We start from the raw sequence: 23,807 nt of genomic DNA, 5'->3' as shown, positions 1-23,807 counted from the left end.
TCGAAAACAAACTGATGCGAGCCGTTCTGTCGCATCAGCTCCAGATATTCACATAATTCTAAATAGTGCAGGAAACAGACTTGTTCCAACTCTAAGCAGTAAAACGAAGACAATGGTGGCAATGGTTCAGGAGTGAGCGTGGGGTATCACTCTGTGCTACCTTGCTGATTAATACCATATAATATGCTATAGTATTCTGTAATATGCTTATTAATGATGCGTATTTTAGAAGTGAACCGTCGCCATGTGTGAATGTCAGAAGCTGCATTTGTCTGGCAGGTTGCTCTCACCCTACTCTTATCACGTCCCACTTGTGTACTTGATCCTGGTCTTAAGCGTGATAACCGAAAACCCAAATTGTTTGACCTTATAAATCCCAGACTCTGGGTTTCTGAGTCGACTGAGCATTGCAAATCGAGTTGCTCGTATATGCCAGGGCACATTTCCGGAATCTATCCTGAGTGTGTTTACCTTTAAACAGAGCAGATAAAACAGAATAATATTTTTTAGATGTCCCCTTGGACTGTTATCAAAAGTAACCTTCCATAAACAGGAAGGATAAGGCTTCATTGAGACCCCGAACGGTGTGCAGGGTTCAGTCGGGGACAGAATTCGCATAAACAAGATCAATATACAGGATGAAAATACTGCGATACGACCATGGCAACAGTTTTCACTGCTCACCAAGAGGCAGAGTTTTTTAGTAAAAACCCACCTACTTTTAAAATTGCATGTTTATGTCAAGTTGTTTGACCATGTACAAATACTGCTGATGCTGATTATGCAGGAAAAGTGCAGCGGCAGCAGCTAAAATTGGTGTTAAAAGCAGAGTGGGAGCATTAAATGACGCCATTGTGGTTATGAAATATTTAAAAAGTGATCGTGTTTCAGCTTTTTGGAGTGGAATCTGGAGCTCTAGGAACCAGGAATTTCCTTTGTGTTGTGTCTTATTGTCCCTTCCCTGTGCACAGGAGAGATCTTGATAACAAAAGTGTTGAATGATAATAATGTCTAATAAGATCAGAGCAGAGTATCACTGATAACACCGCCAAGCCCCTCATTAATGCATATTAATGCCCTTTATTCATTCTAACTCTAAGATAAGTTTATTTTAGCATTTGAAATTTCATTGACAGCAAGGAGCTCAATTGGACGCCAGGTGGCAGGAGCATTTCAGAACTCAACACACATAGAAGGCGCAAGACAGAGGATGTTTAAGTACACCAATAAAATTGAAACATCAGAGAACTACTTTTAAGCGCGGCAATTATTATCATTTATTACTGTTGTTATTTTTTATTATACATAATAACGTTGGTATAAAAATGTGACTAAGGGCAATGAATAAATAACTAAAGAATGGTCTAAGAACTATTGACTAGTAGGTTACAAAGGTCTTTTCTGATTTACAAAAGCAATTGATAATCAAGTTTAATAAGAGCAGGCATATAAATATTCATGTTCTAGAACTTGCATAGCTGCTGTGCTGCGTTATGTACTGTGTGAAGAAGCAATCCACGATCCATCCCAAGAACCCAAGTAAAATGATTTGAGTTAAAAATAAAAACAAGCTAAAGCATTGAGGTGGTAATAGTTCTATTACAAAAGCGAACACACAAAAACGCAAGATCATAACTATTTTATAGTTATTATCATTAATAATAATAATAATTAATTTATGCCCACATTCTCTGCCAATTTTAGTTTCATGATCGCCGCAGTAAAGCATTGATCGAGTGAGTTCATGAACAAAAGGACATCAATTGAAACAACATCACAAATGCATATAAAAAGAAAGGAAAAACAAAATATTTTCTCTCATGAGCGGCTTAACATATGTTGCTACAAACTCCATTATGTCATGAGAAATGAACCAACAGAGAAAGCGTCATAACCGTGTAGTGCAATCAAAAAGAATCAAAAGACATTCATTCATTGTACACAGTCAAAAAATAGGAACAAAACTGAAATTAATTTATGACAATTTTAACAAAATTTCCAATTTTTGAAAGTAAAATGTGTAGAATAATTTTGAAATGGAGGATGAGAAAGAAATCTCGCTTCTAGTTAAAAGGGGCGAGGGCAGTGGTCATCGACGTCCACCAGCAGCCCTCATGCACTTCCTCGATCAGGACAAATTGATAGGAAACAAAAACAGCCCCTGAGCAGGAGACCTGCATGAGAAAGTCATGCCACATTTGTCTTTACTGTTTAATGTTGTTTACTTGTGGGGATTTAAATACCAGCGATACCCCAGAGCACAATTGTGCAAAATCACCGCCACTGCATCCTGTTCCGCGGTGACTTTGCCCAAATCATTGTTATTGTTGAAAATAATGGCCAAAGCAGTGGCCTTATGCTCCAACAGCAGCAAGTGCACATGAACTCAGAGGAGATGCAGAACTGGGTCAAATAAATCGCAGTATTTGTGAGGGGAGTTCATCATCACAGGCACATTAGGGAGGCGCTGTGATATCATTATTTTATTGGGTAATCACAGTCATGTATCAGGTCATGAAATTATTCTAGCCACGTGATGGAGCAACTAAGCAAAGAAAATGATGAAACTTCAGTAGACTCGGAACAAACTGTAGCGTTTGAGTTTGCATCAGCCTTAGCTTGTTGTTAGCTCACTGGACACCAGTGTTTCCTCGGGAGCTGGACCTTCTTCCCAGTTACTAGCACGTTACTTGAGGCATTTCAAGTGTGCTGTTGCGAACAGTGTCCTGCCTCCGCCTCCGGACACATCTGTCTGCAACATCCCATACGTTTGTCTTGTTTTATGCAGGAAAAAATATCATCTTATCTTAGATTACCTTAAAACTAAATCGAGAGCACAGATTTATACACCTTTTCTTTATGAAAAGATGCTTGTAACGAGTCAAGGGACGTGGAGCGGGACCCAAGCGCAGTGGTGAAAGTTACAGGGAGACAGGAGCGAGTTAGAAATATTTTAATAATTAAAACAAAAACAACAGAAAGCGTCACCGAACCGGGAGAAACGAAGCAAAAACTGAATGTCCAAAACAGAGTAACCAAAACGAGCAGAAGTCCACAAACATGAGTAAAAAGTCCAAACAGAAAGCCTCACCGAACCGGGAGAAACAAACTTAAATCTGGAAACTGAGAGACGAAAGCACAATGAACAGAGATAGTCAAAAAACACACCAGGAAACACGAAGAGACAAAACACTAGCTAGCTAGCACACAGAATGAGAGACTGAACGACAGAGAGCCAATTTACCGCAGGGAACAAAGAGTCCAAAATCACAGGAACTAGAGGAGCGATCACATAGAAACAAAGGAGTTGAACACAGGGAAACAATGGGAGACGATCTGGCACATGGTGCTGGAGTCCAGGTGTTTTTGTACATGGGTGATCAAGGGTTGATTGGCTCCAGCCGTGTGCCACACAAACAGGAAGAAACGGAGGGCGAAAACAACAGGACTCACGTGACAAAACAGGAGCAGAGTCATGACAATGCTAATGCTAAATGAGTCCATTCAACATTGATTATAGTACATATTTCATGCATTAATATGCCAGGATCAGAGCTAGTCATTTGACAATGATAATAAAAGTACAGGGCCAAATCCACCATCACATTCATCAGTGGAAGATGGCTGATCATTGTTTCCTCAAAAACAAGAGCGAAAACCACCAGAAGCAGTCGCCCTTCTTTCCTCCTCTTGACTGCATCATTTTGTCTATCCACAGTTGCTCATGTTTTATGTCCCCAAAATTACATCCACGGCGGGAAAAAAAAGAAACGTGTCTGAAACTGAGATATGTGGGCTGCGTTGCTACCACTCGGGAAATAATGGTGTCTTGCTGTTTTCCAGCTGCATAGTGGAGCTAAGGTTGCTGCATCTCTTTTAGAGCTGACAGTCCAGTTGTTATAGGGCTGTTTTCACACCATTGTGATGATTTTCAAAAGAACATTTGAGCAGTGATTCAATTCTAGTGGTGACAATGAATCAACTACAGATGAAAAACGTGAGTATGTGAGGTTAAAGTGGCTCGGATTATAACATTCAAAAAGAAAAATGAAAAAAAAAGTTGCACCACAGTCGAAGAAGATAATCTGCACCAATAGTTCAGCACCCAGTGTATGATAAAGTGAGACACAAACTTGCATAGGACCAGGAACTCTCAGAGGTGTCAAACTCAATCACAGTGGGGGTCAACCACAAGAAAATTTATAGACCCAGTCACCTAAAAAAACCAAACAAACAACAAAACCAAATTTCTGATCATAAAGACGAAGCAAGTGAAATAGAAAAGCACCAAATATAACTGTCAAATATGTGTTTAATTGATATAATTACATACCTTTTTTATCATTTGAAATGTAATGAATTAACAGGGCAGAGTGTGGCAGTAGAGATGAAGAACTCGCTCGCACAGCAGGCACACTACACAAAGAAGATATAGAGTTCATATGGCAGGACACACTGTCCCGATAAAGAATGAGAAATCCTTCAAGACATGTTGATCCGGACGGTAATTCGGAGCACCACTAAAATGTTACCATCTTTTTCCATGACCAATATTGAATGCAATTGTAGAGTTATAGCAGCCCACAATATTGGTCCTGATGAGATGAGAGACACAACAATAATAAATAAATAACTTGAATAAATAATTTAATACATAAATGCAGAAATAAAAACTTTAATGAATAAATAGTTAATTACCTGGTAACATTTTTATGTTATTACCATGCGATTCCTTTTTGCAAGTATTTGAGAGGAATATCATGAATCATCCATTATGTATCGGGACTTCAGATGTGTGTACTGAACCCATGGCAGCCCTCTGGGTCCCACAATGCCCTAAGTGTAGCTCGCGGTTGCTTAAAGGTTGGTGACCCCTGATGTAGACCAACAGGAAATACTTCAGTTCAAAATCAGTTGTTGCAAATGTGAGCTAATATATATAACAAACATCAAGGTTTTGGTTGAAATGAAAAAGTCTCCATCTTAAGTTAGGGCAAAATTTTGCTCTTCAAAGGCACGTACTGTACATATGGAAGTATCCAGAGTTAGAGCTGAGACAAACTGAACAATCAACTGACTGCAAAACTAGCTTCTGTTTTGAGCTAAACTGTTTTTTATTTCCAATTATTTAAACTCCAAAATAGACTTTTTGACTCTGAAAACGTAAGTGAAAGTAAATAAAAACACAAGACGATTCCTCACTTCGTAAAGAGTGAATAGCCTGAAGGCACATTTGATTCTGTGGGAGTAAAATTAAAATTCCAGAATGATCGCATTACCGGAGCAGCGGCTGAAAAGTTTGAAGCAAAACAACTCCCTGGCGTGTCGACTCCATTTTCTTCAGGAACCTAAATTAATGTAGTTTAACAATGTACTCATCAAGGCTTTTTCTTTTTTTTTTTTTTTTTGTTTAAGCACCTCCTGTTGCAGTCAAGTCAGGCAACAAGGTGCCGCCTTGGCGTGGTGGAAGAACTGCCATTTCTCAAATGATGTGACATCCTTATCAGTCTCATTTTGTCTTCCTCCTCTGCAGTTAATGAAAACCACACTTTTATCATGAGCAACTCTTCCCAATCTCCGTTTATTGTGCCAAACTCTGTAATTGATATAATGAAAAACAGAAGATTAAAAGTCGCAGAGACAAAAGGAGCAGTCATTTGTTTTTTATTTTTCCAAGATAGTTTAACCAAAGTCTGTGAAGCGATGAAGGAGGATATGTTTAACTACCACTTTGATGTCATTTATGATTCAGATTCATCAGTGCAGCTTATTATCCAAATAAAAAGCCACAAAAATAATGGTACAGAGAAAAGATACCCAGCTAACTGAGATATCGGTACCAGCAGAACGTACGGACTCAACTCAAAATAAAAATGAAAATGAACAATTACCAAGAAAAGCTAAAAGTTGTTCAAAGGTTGGATGGATCCAGCTGGTAATATTATACACCACCACACTGAACTCATCTGTGCCTTGTCTCACTACTGATGTTTGTAAAAAAATAAATAAATAAAGGAAAAGTACAGTTGATGACATTAGTGTAAACATTGATGCAGGCAGAGCAATGTCAGTCTCAATTCACTGATTTATTTTACAATTGATTCTTACATTTCCAGGTCTGTCAGAACAAGTTCATTGACAAATAGTGGCCACCACCTGACCAGCTGACTCACCACTGGACCGCACCTTCCAGGTGAACTGGACACCAGCTGCCCGGCTACAGGGTGTAACTGAACTGAGCCTCACATTAAGCTGAGCGACACGCGCATATTGTGGACAAAACCCATCAAAAAAAAAACCTACAAGTCATTACTTTCTAACTAGATAATGAATAAAACCGTCCTGTTTATTACCTGCTGAGAGACACGGCTGGGATATGGGAGCTCTAATGAGAAAAGTGATTAGCCCACGCTCACAGACAGGCCAATAGCTCACTCCCATCTCAGCAAACACCAAAGTAAGAAGGATCAGGCAACATCCACGCACACAGCAAGTGGTTCTGGCCTCTCTGTCTCAGTGGCTCACTGATACAGTTCCATTACCACGGTGACACTTCATTAACTGATTACAGCAAGAGAGACAGAGATATTCAATCTCATGCCCCCACGTAAAATTCCAGGCTGTTCCCAGAAACATGATGTGTTTGCTCCAAAAACTAATCGTATGAACAGGAATTTACAGACAAGGCTTTTGTTTAATGAGATAATGGGGCAGTTCAACAGTGTGTTGTATGGAGAGTTCCAGGTGTCATTTAGGAAAGAAAACAGACTGTATTTGAAAGGTATTCCTGTTTAGGATTTGGTGGCAATAATGCAAAATACTAGGTTCTTACACAGCTCACCACACAACATACCCAAATACGACAGCATTATTAGAGCTACGTTACAGTGGATGAATATTCCAAACAATCAATGTACTACATCAGTGGTTTGCTTAATTTCAACTACACCAAACACTAGTGTGCTAAAGGCTACAACGGCTTACCACTTCATTTCCTCAAAAAATGAAGCGTTGCAGCATCATAGTTAAGCACTTAGTAGAAACAAAGAAACACTCCAAACGTATCTCAGCCATTTTCCATGTCCTATATCTGATCCTTTTTCCTCATCGCCCATGGGGAAGGCAACACATTCTCTCTCCAAAGGAGTCAAATACAGAGTATTTTCCACCGGATATTTTCCATCCAAAGGAGTGGTAGGGGTAAAGACGTGTGGGCGGTGATGATCGCATGCTCCCATCGTTCCTTCAAGTCAAGATGCTACTAGCTATATATAGCCTCATGCATGCCTATACGTTTGAAACACATCGTAATTATAGTTGCTCTACATACCAAGTACCACAACTGTTTACAGTAGAGCAAAAGACATGCCACCCCTTAACCTAAACCCCAACCCGTGTCTTTCTTTTACGTAGCATATTGGCCATCTAGTTAGGACACACTGCAGAAGGCAATATGCAAAGCAGATGACTGACTTCTGGGTCACTCTGGGATGCAAATGTCGGCTTGAAAAAAGTCGCATTAGGAGGCACCTTGTGTCATGATTTGATTTCCTGTTTCTGATCCGACTCCTGCAAACGGTCAACCTAGCCTCTGTTGCATTTTCTGATTGTGGGCTACGTTTATTTTCTTTTCCCTGGTGTCTGTGTCTACTTTTTGATTACCACCTGTCTTGTAATTGTTCCAGATGGTCCTGCTTCTCATGTCTTTCATACTTCCTGTGTGTCCATCTTTGTGGTCATTTTACTTTGTTTGAGTGCCCCACAAGTTTGCTCTGTAACAGGTTGAAGACCACTCCTGCCAGGAACACTTTAGTCTTGCAGTTCATGCGTCTGAATCGCAACCTGTGCCACCATATAAATCCTACACTACAGTAGCTTACTGAACTGGTCACCAAATCCGTCCTCTGGTTGAACCGTTGATGCCAAAGTCATTCATGCATGAATGACTCAAACATTGCAGGGAAAAAGGAAGGATACCCTCAAATCATTTCCACAAAATTCTGATGAGAAATTCTGAAGGGAATGCTTCGCAAATGAACTTTTATTATTTCACCTATGAGACGTCCAACTGTCTTTCAGAGGATAATAGCGGTTTTCTGTGAATATTCCTCGATGTGTAATAAGCCAGCTACACTGACAAAATGACCCAATTACTACCTTTAAGGAGTCTATCTTACATCAGTGCAGCTACTGGTGAGTGAGTGCTGAAGAGATGAACTGAAGGGCGAAGCAGCAGCAGCAGCAGCAGCAGTGAATCAATTGGAAGCTGATGATCCAATGACTCTGACGCATCAACACAGAGACGTTAAGGTCTTGCCATGGCTATCGAGATTGCCTTTTATTGCACATTTTTTAAGTCCTTGAAGCTTCAGCTTGAACCTTGAAGAGGACTTTCAGCATTTTTTTTAATGATCCACATTTTCCACAGTTATCTGCAGTTGTCTACCGTATCAGAAAGATAACATTGGTTTTAAAATGGGCTGACTCAATATGGGTAAAAACTTCAGCATCACAAATATACCATGCAAGGTTTTGTTCGAACTTTAGTGATCTGTATATTTGTTCGTTTTGTAGGATTTTTGTATACTTGTTGTTTTTGTGGAAACTGGAAAACAGTCGCAACAAATAGATCAGAAGAGTGAGGGAAGTTGCAGGCACACCGAATATTTTCGCGTCCTTGTAGCGCATCCTATTTAAAGCATTCAGGGAGGCGGCCATTTTATAAACTTCACCTGTATATAACTAGGTTAATAAATTCATTTTAAATTTTGAATCAAAGCTATTCAATGAGTACGTAAGATTTAATTAGTGAAGACAAAAGAAGTTTATGTACTCAAAATGTATCTAAAAGAAGACACCGCAGACAATTTAAAAGATTTGGAGCATTTAGCGTAATGTTTGTTTTTGCCAGAAAATGTTGTATGACCACAGATGTAAACAGCCGTTAAGCAGTGTTTGCTCTGAAATTCACTCAACTTTCTAATGTTACATAATGGGCTTTTGTAAAATTGCTAATAGCCAATAGCTCTCCCTGATTGGTCTGGAGATGACGCTGAGCACAGACGGAGATCTTACTCAAGTGTGTTCGTGCCGGAATAGACTTTGCCTAATGGGAAAAAATGTACAAACACCATTATGTGCTTTTTCCAAACCACTAGTGGCAAATGAAAGATTTAATATGGGCCCCGAGTGCTTTCACAATTATTTTTGATGCTCTCTGAGGCTTCGATTGCAGAACACTAAGCAGCGCTTTTGAACAGCATCACAAACGTGTCTTCACATGAGGTTTTAAGGGACATGAAAGGATCTGTGTGCGTACATGAACTGTGTTGTATCGAGCATTTCTGTCATATTTATGACTTTTCTATTTCTCTAATTATGCTTCATTGTTTTTTGCTTTTTTGTGGCAGTCTTCTTCAGTTTGTCGATATTATCTTCTGTGTGCAGCTTGTTTAATAATCAATTTAAATCAGTATCTATTTGTTTATGCCGGTGCATAGAGCCATCTTTCTTAGTGCAATATCTCCTTGAATATTTTGTTTTCAAACTCCTTCTATGTATTTCATTCTTTCACATCATCAACACTTGAAAGAAACCACTGATTTATTTTCAATTTCACCTTGTTTCAAAAAAAATAAAATAAAATTAGGAGGAAAACAAAGAAGAATGTTGCTTGCATGTGATTTATTTATTACCATCTCCGCAAAACAACGTCTAAAAAATTAAGAGAGAAGCCGATTAGAACAGCCAGTTGGTAGTGTTCACTTGTCTGTCTTCATATTTCAAAGCAGCTTCCTACAAAACGAGCATATGCTCACAAGGTCCTTCTCCATCTCCACCTATCTGGAAGAATGATTTCTGGGGAAAAAAAGAGCTCATGATAGGGAAGAGAAAGATGCCACAGGTGTCCACCAGCAGCGGCACAGAAAAATGATCTCATCTCTTAAGTGTCACAGATTCTTCTAACCACTGCAGCCCAGGAACAACAGAAAAAGCTGAATTTTTGGTGGAAAAAATGAGAATGTTTGAATTAAATACTGAAGTATTTTGGCTATTCATATGCCCCAGAAATGGACATCAAGATAGTAGGGTTGTCAAAAGTAATAATTTGCATTGGCATTGATGCAACTCTCCGGCACACAGCCAACACGTGTGCAGCACTGACTCAGTCACCATGATGACTTACATCAGGTCAGTAAAGCTCCCATTTGTTTGTTCCATCCTGCATTAAACTGATAAATGACGTACGTCTGTCCAGTGGCCCGGAGAAATGCTGGTCATTTTGTTATGAGCTGCCACCAGCTCCCTGAAAATGGTATGGATGTCAAGTTTGAAATTTTAGTATCATGACAAGCCCACAATATTTGTCCTTTGATGATTTCAAAAGGTCAACGGGATCGTATTCCTTTATTTATCAGAGGAACATCATGACTAAAAACAGGAAAAGCAGACCTACACGCGGTGCAGTAAGCTGATAATATATTCAGTAGCATCTAATGTCAACAGGGCCCGGTGGCCTGCTAAACCCCTCATTTCATCTAGTTCACTGCGAGTGAGGCAGATATCTCCAAGGTTCTAATCCCCAAGCCTTAGTCATCTCATGACCACGTTCTAAATCGCTAAAACCTCGCTAAGCTCAACCCATGTGGACGCCTCAGCCACTCTGGGCTGTCTGCTTAGCATCAACAACGCGGTATCCATGTCACAAGGCGCACGGCGGCACACAAAGAAAATCACTATGCCTCATGGTTTTTAAACACATGCAGCTGATACCAGACAAAAGACTTGTTGACTTTGGTGCCAGTTACTTTTATATTGATAATGAAAGGCCGTTCTTGTCACAAGGTTAGCCTTAAAAAGAGCCAGCTTCCTGAAAGAGAAAATCCAAAGCACAAGATTTGGTCTAAAGAAGTGTGTGGTCTTGATCGTGGGTCCAAAAGAAGTATCCCACTGACTCTGGGGGTGATATTTCTGTTCACCCCCAACACTACAATAATTGAAGTCCAAACTATTTTTCACTACCAACACTACCAGCTTATCTTCAGTCAGAAGGAATGTCGCAATTTGTAACATTTGGTTGCACTCTATATCAGCAAACCTATTTTAGCATAAATAAACTACTTAGTCATATGTGTATTAACAACATACTACCCATTAATTAATCACTATAAAGTAGTCTCCTGCGTCTTGTTAATCCAAACTACATTTTGACTTGGAATACCCAACGGTCTCAGTCAAACAACACACAATTACTGACAATGAACTGTAAATAAACAAGTCTTACCAAACATTTTATTGACCCATTTTCACCAACAGGAAATTAAAATTTAAAAATTGGAAATATAATTTATGACAAAAATTTAAGACACGTTGCCTGGGTTTATGTAGATTTTAAGGATGTTGAATTGTCGGAAAAATGTGCTGAGTGAATGACTGGTGAATGAGTGAAAGGCTGTCCGTCTTTCCACGATAAAATGAATTTTCTTCAAACTTCCTGAGTTTTTGAGTCATTGAAAACAGTTTCAATGAAAAAATAAATAAAAGAAAATCATTTGAAAAAGACTACTAATAAAATTATTATGATAAATTAATGATAAAAATGAAGTATATAAAAAGACAACAAATAAAGCAACTGAATTTTTAAAGTTTCTAACAAGATAAGAACTTTCACTCTTGATCTTTTATGGCTCAGTTTTTTGGCCACTGAAGAAGTGCAGGGAAGGGGTTGGGGAAGGCTGAAGTAGGAGCACAGCACGGTGGTCATCTGACACTTGTATGTTGCTCAGTGAGACCCAGTCAAAAGACACTCCCCAATGAGAGTGTTGGGTTTTCACATCTTTTAGGTCAATCTTCCATGCTGCATGTGGAAGGCAACATGTGTTTCATTGGAATCCAATATTTCCCCTCCTGTGTGACTTCATTTTGGATGTTACTCCATCGGGCACCATGATTGAAATGAATCGTCATTTGAGGTACTATATATAAACCAAGTGACAACAATGTTTCTTATGAACAGCTAAAAGCCAACAATGTATTTATCTATTTTTTTATATATATTAATATATACACACATTGTCAGGCTGTGTTTGGGCAGTCCTTCCACTCAAGGGCCTTGACTACTGTAACAGCAAATTATTGCAGAATTCTAAAAGTGCCCAGCTAAGTGCCCAAAGGAGCTACGGACAAAACTGGAAAATCCAAACTTCTCATTGCATCACCATGCCCAGTTCAATTGAAAGCCAAGGAGAAGAGTCATATTCCCAACGCAACACACAGAACACCTGTCAGTTTTATTTCTGCAATGCCTTCCATAATGCACCTTTTAAAAAGTGGCTTTTACATTTCCTCACAACGCTGTTGACACGCATTAGTCACATTAAAGCTTTCAAATACTTCAAAGGACAGATGCGGTGGATTAAGTGCTTTGCTGTTTGGTGTTACATCTGTTTTGTCTGTACAATGGTGCCTAAAATTACAGACCACTGCGTGTTGACGGAAACTTCTGTGAGGGAGAGTGACGAAGCTGCCCTTCAAAATGGATTTTCTTTAAAGTGACAAGATGCAGTTAGTTGTGCAGCTAGAAGCCAATCACATGAGTCATGCACTCATTGAATTTTATTTAATGAAAATTGTGAGATGGGATGCCTGCTGAGGATGGAAGTGTAACGCTCTTTATTTACAGATCATTCCAGAGTATAGAGGGTTTTCACGGCGCGTCATCAAAACCAAAAGCCGCCATGTAGGAGATACTCACTGTTCAGCACAGACCGGTACTGAAGGCGATTCTGCAGCGTTTCCTTGAAAAATGGTGAATTACGGTTGTGTTTTGTATTGTACGAATCGTTCCGATCGTGAAAAACACGATGGAGCACTTCATTCACAGCCTATGGGGATGTTTACAAAGAGTATCTCCAACATGGCGGCTTCCGGTTTGGATGACGCTGTGATGACGCTCCGTGAAAACCCTCTATTATCACCCGATAAAATGTCGTGTGAGTCACGGCAGCCATCATCTTTCGTGGCCAATGTCATCATCCATCTTGAAATGCAACGTCATGTGCGAAATAAAAAGTCACAATGGAATTGGGCAGCAACTAACTACAACTTTGAAGTCGACTGGTCATTCATTATGTCTGCCATTAGCCAACCAGGTGGCAGATGACGTGAAAAAAACACATCAATATGACTCAAATGTTGTTTCAAAACTTAGATGTGTCGGTGGTGAAATGTGAGGTCAAAATTAACGCTTGCTTTTTAATCCTCATAATTGCAAATAAGCACCTGCTAATGAACCTTGGTCGATCTCGGAAGACAAACCAACTGAAAAGATCTAAACTAAAGGCTGCCTGTACTGTTCCGACATGTGTTTTCTCCGTCTGGTACATCTCTTTTTTTTTTTTTTTCGTCTGATTAGTGAAGTCAGCAGCCTTCAGACTGAATAGCAGGTGTTGTTTATTTGCAGTTGCACTTTACATTTAAACTGATCATTCCCCATAGGAGAGGAAACACAGCGTTTACTGTATCTGATACTCGGAGCTGCTGATCTAATGATTGCACTCATGCTGTGTGTGCCATGGCCTTCTCCGCATGGAAATAAAAGTGGTAAATCACAGCCCAGCATTTCTCCTCAGATTCGATATAAAATTTTATTAGAGAGAAAAACACGAGCAAGGAGGTGGAAAATAATACAAGTATTTGACTATTGCCCCAGATTTCACTTCCTCTCACCGTGCTAGAGAGCCAAATCGTTTCAAGCGTCGCTTCCCATGAGTCTCTTATCAAATAATATTGAAACAGAGGTTGCATTTGTGCAGATGAATAGAGTTCCATTGTGTGGAATATGTACGTGGCGGATGGAAACCCACGAACTGTCATCACGTCTTAATGAAAAGATCGAGATGGAAGTCAACGGTGTGAAAATGTGACTTTGAAACTATTCCAAACTCTTTAAAAGATTCAATCTTTTCAGACTCTAGTAGGGGAAACATGTTTGAGAACATCAGTTGAATCTTTGGCAAATGTGTACAGGATGTATATCTCCCAGTCATTGAGCCAATTATAAATACAGGAATGCATCTGAAATGTGATGAAAGGAGGGAGAAAACTGAGGAAATATATGATGCACAGGAGAATGTATTGAAGGTAGACTTGAACTAGAAGAAGGGGAGAACTGAGTGACAGAGTATCATTGGGCTGCAGGAATATGGCGATACGTATCCCAAAACAGGAGTGTCACTATGACATATTGCATTATAAACAAGTGGAAAACATCACCTCATAATTCCAAAGAAGCATCCAGTCTTTAGCACATCGTACAAATGACATGGCCTACCCTTCGATGGGTGATGATCTTATCCCTTCAGACTGACTCATCATATTGGCTTTTCTCCAGGGGGGCATCTGGACTCCCTGTTTTTTCAGCAGGACGCCCTAAATTTCCCATCACTGGTGCCTGTATAGTGCCATCATACTAGTTTCCATGGAAAGGTATTTCCCCCTGCTTTGCCATAGAGGAAGGCATAATTATTTTCCGATGAAATTTTGCTGTTGTCCGCATCTCAAGTTGTGACACTCGCATTTGTTGACGCAGCATGGAAGAGTTAGTTCTGCCATTGATGCCTGAAAGAAAAGTTGGCGTACTGTACTACTAAACTTTTCTGTTTCAGTGTGTGGATTTTTGTGGCCCACGCATGCATATATGCTCCTCCTCCACACGTCTTATTCAGCATTAAAACGTGAGATGCAAAGACAGAACAAAGTAGGCAAAATAAGTCATGGACAACACAGCGCTCGCTGAAATAAAGCAAGTCGAACAGGAGAGTGAAGAATTCAAAGGATGTTTAATGGGCCTTTCTATGGAACAACAATTGCAAACGCTGAGGTGATGAACACAACTCATTATTCGCATGTCTCAACAAAACAGCGGATTGTCATCACCATCATTCACTATTTGCAAGCACATGAAATGAGGAAAACAGCCATGTATTAATACAGACTGTCTAGCATGAGCAATCCAAACAAAGCGCCTACAGCGAACAAAAAAACAAATGAATGTAGCGAGGATAGTTTGGCAGCAAGTTTCCCGACTTACAGCCTTGATTCATACAGATGTCCTTCAGTGAAGTGACACATCATTTGAAATGGCTACTGTCATTTCACTACAGCGTTCTCTTTCCCTCTGCAGGCTCTTTTGTTTCTCTATCCTCCAGTGCGACCACAGCTCCCTGTTACATGGGAGAATTTTTCACTAAATAACTTGTCCCTTCAGGTACAATTCAGCAATAAAAGTACCTATTTAGCGCACTCATGAATACCAAGAACTTCCACTCTTCAATCATGGCAATGAAATGAAAATGGTTGACATCGTTTCCAACACCTAAAGCACCTTTTCTTAAAAGGCATATGTATCAAGTCAAACCTACTGAGGGCCCTACACTCATCACTTTGATGCCTCAACCAATTGAACACCACACATGATGATGTGCCTCTACTGTGATAAAAAAGAGAAAAAAACAAGATAAAACACCCACCTCATCTGAAAATACAAATGACTTTCAGCACATTTCAGAACAATCAAGCAAAAACTAGAGCTGGGTAATGACACACTATAAAGCAGTGCACACAGTTTGTCTGAGGCTCACATTAACAGAAAGTTGACTCAATAATTCTCCATGCTAAGATCACAAACAAGAGACCCAAAGAGGAACTTTGACAGCCAAGTTTGCCAAGTTTATACACTTGTTTCTCCAAGGCCTCCAGACACTTTCCTCCAACTTTTCGACTGTAACTCTTCAAGGTCATGGGACTTCTCTGTTCTCCAGTTTATTCAGTGCATGGGCATCAATATGAAACTACTGTAACTAGCATAAATATGTGTAGCAATCTCATCAGCCATGATTTATTTTCACTTGCTTCCAGAAAATGCAGAAGTTTGTCACATTACATGTGCAAGTTGAAAGATCGCATCACCATTTTGCAGTGACATATTCAGATTACAGTGAAAGGGCTTTGACTATCCAATGACTTTAGACCCTCTGTCAGCCAACTGACCTACTTTTTTAATGCCGACTTGAGCAGCAGGGGAAAATGTCTTTGTTGACAACCTGATAACATAAAATGTCGCCAAGTCCTGGTCAAGTGACAGCACAGCACTGTGCTAAGAAGAACGCAGATTGTAGGTGCGCTGAGTGGAGTTTAATTTACTCGCATGCTCTTGAGACTAGGTCAAAACATGGATCAAAAGAATCTGTCGAAGGTTCAATCAACCTGCACCCGTCTATGAAGGACAAGTTGTACAGTGCCCAGCCCAATGCACAACTTCAGACAGCTTGAACATCCATTTTTAAATATTCGGATTGATCCAGCCCAGATCTCCCAGACAAAAGCTGGGAGCCTGTTGCCATTGTCAGTAATTCTAAATGCCAAACAGTGAGAGTCTCACACACAGGGACAGATGTTCCTCCACCGACTAACAAGCCTGTAAAGCATCTAAATGCCACTGAGTTCTGTGATAATTGAAGAAGAAACAGCCAATTTGCGTTTGTGTTTGACACTTCAGTGTTTACATCTATTTGTATCTAGATTGGTCGTTTTTCTAGGATAATGACAAATGCAAGAACGCATGAAAGAAATACAAATCCGGACAACCCTTCTAGAAGCGATGGTATACAAAGCTTAGGAGGCATCTTGGGGAGTACAACAGAGCCCATCTAAGGTCCTTAACGGTACTTCTACCTTAAAACACGGAGTCCTCCTCGACTGACGGCGACTGACTGCTATTGTGAGTCACTCTTCACTACAACAGCTGAGACTTCCCCTGCATCCCTAGGGGGTCATAATCCCACTGTAGGGGCACCCTAAAATGAGAAAGGGCTGGGGTGGACCCAGCCAGGGTTGTATGACTACAGCACCAGATTCAGGCGATTTGTTGGTGTTGAGAGGGTAGGAGGAAAACAACAGGATCACGTTCACGCTAAAGACACTAAGAGGATAGATGTGATGGCGTCAGGATGGCTAAATAAGCTAAGGGAGAAGACTTGTCCTAGCCTGATGGAAAACGTAAAAACTAGAAGTACAACTAGAATACAACTAGAATAGAAGACGCATCAAAGTTAAATTCTGTCTTGAAGGAAATATTGCTGTTTGACTTCAGGGTTTCCTGCAGCGCTCTATTGCTTCGACAGTCACCTTGAGAAAAACTGCTCTCCTGAAAAAAAATAAAATGTAAATTTACAACAACACCATCAGATGTTGCCTGCAACTTAAGCGCACTCTCACAAATTTTCATTTCTACAAAAAATGACGCATAAAAGTCACCTTATATTGCAACACAGCACATCCTCATCGACCTATATTTGGCAGGTAAACACACTACAACTGTGGGAATTAACAGCTGCGCTCAGACAGAGACTGCAAGGACACAGGACAGCAACAACATGGAGCAGTTTTCAGCTCACAGAAAATATCACAAAAATCCTGGAGCGGCTGTTTAGCCACTCTCAATTAACAGCACCGACTATTTTAATTCCCTCATGCAGTGAAACAACCCCAAACTCACCACAACAAGAAATAAATTGCACTATTAAATAAATCAAGGCTTGAAAGCACTCCTTGATTCTCAGTTGGCTAAACTAGAAAAAGCAATTTCAGTATTGGTTGATTAAAAAAAACACAAAACTATGAACGCACAAAAAAGATTGCTGTTTGTGAAAATGACCCATTTATTTTTGGCTACTGTTAAAATGTTTGGAGACAGTAAATCATTGAATGTAAAATTAGCAATAATCTAACAAACCAAAGTCATTGGCAGGAATCTGGCAATATGAAACATATCTGGATACAGGACAATACTATAACATGTGACATTGTAAGTTTGGTAATAATAATAATAATAATCATTACTTAGTATTATTATAAGAAGGAAATACACAAGCATTTTATAATTATATTGTACCTTGAGGAATTTGTATAGAATTGGGCCATACGTTGAATGTACCATACTTGAATCTCAATATCTTCATCTTACCGAGTCAACTGATAAGTTGACTCGGTAAGATGAAGTCAACTTACCAGTTGACTTCATCTGTCAACTGGTAAGTTGACTTCATCAACTTACCAGGATTAAATATCACAGAAATTGCAATATCAATTTTAGAAATTACAACGTTACTTGTCCTTTCAGGATCCAGAACACGACAGACTCAGTCCCGTGTTCCTTGTCCCATTCTCAATAATGTCCTTTTTGTGTTACCCCACATTTCCACCAGTTACAGTGGTGGAGGGAACGCAGGGTTGACACGGAACTGGAACGGTATTTTCAATTTCCACCGGGAATGGGGCAGTCTGGAGCCGAGAGGATAACACGGGAGAAGCCTCTGCAGCACATCTGAGGTGGTGTGGAAGTTCGAACTGGAAATTGGGGGTGAGTTTGCTAACATTCAGATTGGACGGTCTATTTATTCAACACAAAGTCAGTTTTCTGTACCTTCAGGAGGCAGTGCATGGAGGATGTGCTACTGATACAGACAGCATTGGTTTCCAGTATCGGTGTGTCACCCTGGACATATGAGTGTGTTGTCAGAGTTCAGATTTCAGTTTGCTGTCAGTAAACGTCACCGCCATGAGTAAGGACGGAATCTAAAAAATGTATGTCGGTGTGAATGTGTCTGTGATGTGACTACAGATGGGTGATTTGTCCTGGGTGATGGAGATGAGGTCCATTTAAGTGTGAAAACAAGGGTCCACTTTCATGAAAGATTGTACATCCGTGCAACAATCTGTGTGTCTTTTTTTTTCCAAACGGAAGCATTTGGGGTTTGGAAGTGAGAAGAGATTAGATTTCACGGCTGAATAGTTTGAGCACTTTCCAAGCAGAGTATGCTGGGTGTGCTGAGGACAAAGAGTGTGAAGGAGCAGTCTGCATTTTGGTCATTATTCCTAGGTTTAAATAGATTTCTACAAGTGTCCAATATAGTTATTTAATTGTAACTGATGGCATTTTCATTCATGAAAAGGTTAATGGACAATAATATGCATAGTAATTCAGTCCTGTCAAACTGCAAAGGTCAACAGTTATTGTCTGAAACTTAGAAACCCACATTGTCTCCGACTATAAGATGCATTCTGTCAAGTGCTTGACATTTTTATCAGTTACGCAAGTGCCTCAACTATTTCAAATTGCAGCACTCTCCTTTACTCCTTTCACTAATCAATTTTCACCACTGTGGGCTTTTCAAAATGTCCCCAATTTAAGACCAAATATTGTGTGGACAATTTGATGTCTGCGTCTGTCTGCAGGGTTCTCTTTTGATTCACTGCGCCGGTCTATAACACAGAATGCACCGTCTCAATAATGTTAACATGTCAAACACAGCTTGCGATTAACGTGAGATGCAGAATGAAAAAGTCAATAACCTACAATATTTTTTTAAGGCCATTCATGTAAGGAGTGGCAATGCAAAACCTGAACCATTGAAACACCGCTTCCTGCATATGAGGATTTGAACTTGCGCCTCCTGTATGAAAGCACAGGGTCTCAGGTGAACAGCATTCCGAGTTTTCAAAGCTGGACTAGGCAATTAAAAGGACAAAAAATATTTATATTAAAAAGACGGTTTGACTTTTAAACCACCATAAAACAGCTGTTCTTTAGGTTTTACTAATTCATTTATTTATTTACTGAAGTTCAGAAAAATGCTGAAGTGAGCAACCAATCAAAAACACGTTTTATGTTTTCAGCAACCTTTATTTTCAAACCCGAATGAAACAAGAAGTTGAAGCAAACATATACAGAGGACTCTTTGTTATACCTAGATGCTAACTGCAGTTGGCCGCTGGGTGCCAACTTAGCTTAGCTGCAGTGAATTGTTCCTCTGAGGTTGTAGACGAAGGAGTAAGACCATAAGTGTCACAGAGGATTGTCCTAGGGTTTAGAACTGTGGTGGGGTTTTTTTTTTTCCAGATCTAGATTACCCAGCTCTACAATATGATCTTGAATGAATAACAATGACAAGACTTTGTTTGTATAGTATGTTGTTTTATAAAGTCTTGTTTTCCTATTTATAGCAAGCTCTGAATGGAGGTTGTATCGTGAGCAGCAGCAGTGAGAAGCCTTACAGGTGGATGAGGAAACCTTCCAAAGCTTTACAAATCTGCAGAAACCACCATAATCGGTCCCGAAAATGACCATGTCTCTTTCGTCTGCGCTGCACCAACACACACACAGGCATTTCAGAGTGATGCTTCAATGAGTCCACTGTCCAAATGATGAGTGGACTTCAGTTTAGAGAGACGATGCCCTCCATTACACCAATGTGCCGTGTCATCAGCCGTTCAGAACCCCAGACACAAACAGAGGTCAAGTCATACTACCTTAAAAATAGCTTTGGCAACCAGAATCAGTCAAACCAATTATGCCTGTTCACCAAGGTACCACTGTACAACCAGAGATGTTTCAATTCGACATGATGAGTATCAGTGGAGAGGAGCGACAGTGCTGGAGGAGGAATGTTAGAAATGTAGGTGCCAGATAAATGAAGATGAGGCAGACAACCAATGAGGTTCATAGATGTTATAAATGAGGACATGAGGATAGGTGTGGCAAGACAGGGAAATGGGACATGGGAAATGATGAAAGACAAAGGTCGTAGAAAGAACTTCAGCACAACTATAAAAGAAGTAGGGATATATATATATATAGACACAAAATTAAAGAAAAAAGAAGCACATTTGTAGGTAAGGAGAAAAATGAGAAAAAATGCTAATATAATTAACAAGGGACAAGTAAAAATAAATTGGAAACGTTGACAATTATTAAATATTTTATATAAATTAAATATTTTATATAAATATAAAAATATTATTAAATAGCGACAGATAACTGCAATATATTCGGTTTTTAATTTATGTGTGTCATTAAAATCGAGCCTGACACGTTTACAAGTATTATGAATCTCACTATTTATCCCATCATAACGTCAATAAAGACTTAGGTCTAACACAGGACAACTATTATGGACATATGGAAACACCTGTTCCAGAACTCACACTCATCGATTCCGCTTTTATTAACCCCAAACTTGTCGTGTCAAGACCGACCAATCAGCATAGCAGATACAGTTAAGAAAAAAAAAAGTCCTACCATGTTCCTTCTCAAGACAAACGCAGCAAGGTCCCGTTAAAGGATCCACAATTCCAGCGTCTTCCAGCGGCTCCTCAGCCCAGAAGAAGCGCTCACTTCACCGGCGAGCAGCAGCAACACGCGCCGATGGTCCAGCACCAGCGACTCTTCCGCTCTCCTCCGATCTGTCTCACTCTATTTCCCCTCCCGTCCGTCTGTCCCTTCCTCAGTTACACTCCGTCTCTCTCTCTCTCCGCGGTCATGACGTGCAGAGTGGCTAATCTTATTACACCGGGCGGTCAGTAAAGGTGATCTGAGCTAAAGCTCCGTCCAGACTCCTCCCCACGCAACTATCAGCGTGACCTATTAACCACGCCGGGAAAATATATCAGAATATATCGTTCCTTATTTTGGCTTATATCAATCAAAGATGAAACAAAAATATTATTTTTTTGTGCAACATTTGCATTTAATTTAAGCCCTGATCTAATTCTTAAATTCAGTCTACCAAACTGAAGGAGAGGGGCCCGTTAATAGTCCACTGTGTAATTTTAATGTGGCCATGAAAGAAAATACAAAAAAAATTATAACGCACACATATTCATTTAAAGGGGCCCCACTGTGTTGGATTGTCATACCTGGAAAAAAAACATAGAAAACCACAAGGGGGAGCCTTTTCTTTTTTTTCCTGCTTCCTCAATGGACTATACAGTGGTACCTTGGTTTTTGAACGTCCCGGACTTTGAACAAACGAGAGTTCGAACAAAAATGTTGAGATTTTTTTGCTTCGGATTTCGAGCGAAAATCCAGAACTCCAACGCCCCCGAAAAAGCCGGAAAAACATAACGTGCACGGACCCATTAGCTACATTTACTGACTGTTTTTTCTTCATATTGAGGTGTAAAACCTTTACTGTCTCTGCACTGGACCGTGGTAGAGTGTCACAGGGGAGGTGCTCGCTCTCCACACCTCAGAGGCTGGAGCACACACTCCAGGGTTTGATGTCCTGTTGTTGGCTGGAGCTCAGACAGGGATGAGGCGAGTCTCGGACAGAGCGTTACTTGGTTTATGACTTCGTCACAGCCAAACTGTACAGAAGCGCACATTCAGAGCTGGACACGCACTGGGCACCTCTTCCCTTCTGGAGAGACGTCACTCACTCGGCAACCCCTCCCACATGCAGCGGCCACACACATAGACGAACAGCGCACCTGCAGCAGACACTCTACATTCACTCCTACAAAAGCCTGTTTTAAGGCTTGGAACGCATTATTTCTTTTTTCGTTAATTGTAATGGGAAAAATCGATTCATATTTCGAACAATTCGCTTCTCGAATGGCCGTCTAGAACGGATTGTGGTCGAGAACTGATGTTCCACTGTACCTGCAGTTGGTGAAAACAATCTGCAGTCTCACTTTCTTCCCGATTGATATACGCGTGGTTAAAAGCTCATTCCCTGATGCGTTCTTAATTGTCTACTATGTGCGATGGAAAATAACCTGTTTATATCTGAACACGTACGCCACTGGTTCATCGTCAGACCTGGTCGACAAATGCTAATATGAATGTTTTGTGCATGGTAGAAAGTGCCTTTGAATTCTTCATTTGAAGTTTCATTTACTAATTGAAAATTTACTCCGAGTACAAGATTTTCCCTAAAGCACCCCTGTATTTTGTAGCGTCCGTTGTAGTGTCAATAGCACTCTGACCCTCCCTGCCTCTGTGGTAAACAACACCATATCATGCTCTCATATCTGGTGCTCGCCATCTCATTTCCTTATCTGACCTTTCATGTCCAACGGTCAGGTTTCAACAAGTTAGGATGTGATAAAGGAGGACATGATGAGGGTGGGAGTGGCCAGTGAGGATGCACAAGATAGGCAAAGGTGGAGGAGGTTCACTTGCTCAGGAAAACGCAGGAGGAGGGAAAATTGGTGTATCAGTGATCGACTTCCCAATAAACTGTTATCTTCTCCCAACTTAGCTTTAAATGTGTTCCTGTGTGGAATTGAGTTCTAGACTCTTGCAGCCGCCGGTGTTCCAGTTATACCGTAGTTGTATAGTCATATAATTAGATCACCTGATACACAAAGAGAAAACAACCTTCAGTCTTGTCAGTCCTGTTTCTCCACACCAGTGACACACTACAAAGCTGGATGGAGTGCAAGATGGAGTCTTTGATTCTCCTGTCACTTTGCAACAATTGATGTCATTTCAGCACCTTCCACTTAACAAACAAGCCAGCCAAACGTCAATACTCGCCACGCGACTCGTACATAAAGAAAGCAGAGAAAGCCAGGAGTCGTCAGTTCCAGGTCAACAAACAGAATGAAAATAGAGAAGTCAGATGGTCATGTCCATTTCATGGGATCTCAAGAATGTCACTTAGAAGACTCAAAGATATGAAAAGATAGAATGAATGATATGATATTTTTACCCAAGCCATTGCCATTTTAGAAAGTAGCACCAACATGTTGATTCAAATTTATGAATTTTATCAATAAAACGAATGGAAAATACATGTATTCATATTGTGACATAAGCACTAATGAGATGCAGGAAGGTCTCGGTGGTAGTGGTTTGGAAATTAAGTGCAAATGTATTCACTCAAATGCAGTGATAATTTGGTTTTATATGTAAGTATATAGTGTGATCGTGAAGATCAAAATTAAAGAATAAGAATGAAAGG

At 40.1% G+C, this 23,807-nt stretch overlaps 1 protein-coding gene across 1 annotated transcript in view; it reads right to left on the bottom strand.

Moving 5' to 3' along the window:
- Positions 1-21,683, bottom strand: part of LOC128764929 (protocadherin-15-like) — a 168,806-nt gene extending 147,123 nt beyond the window's left edge. Inside the window, exon 1 of the mRNA XM_053875217.1 lies at positions 21,140-21,683. The gene's annotated coding sequence lies outside the window, so the exon portion shown is untranslated. The remainder of the gene's footprint in view (positions 1-21,139) is intronic.
- Positions 21,684-23,807: the final 2,124 nt, after the last annotated feature.

Source organism: Synchiropus splendidus, chromosome 9 (assembly GCF_027744825.2).
Source record: "Synchiropus splendidus isolate RoL2022-P1 chromosome 9, RoL_Sspl_1.0, whole genome shotgun sequence".
Classification (NCBI taxonomy): Eukaryota; Metazoa; Chordata; class Actinopteri; order Syngnathiformes; family Callionymidae; genus Synchiropus; species Synchiropus splendidus.
This window is presented reverse-complemented; position numbering and strand designations above follow the sequence as displayed.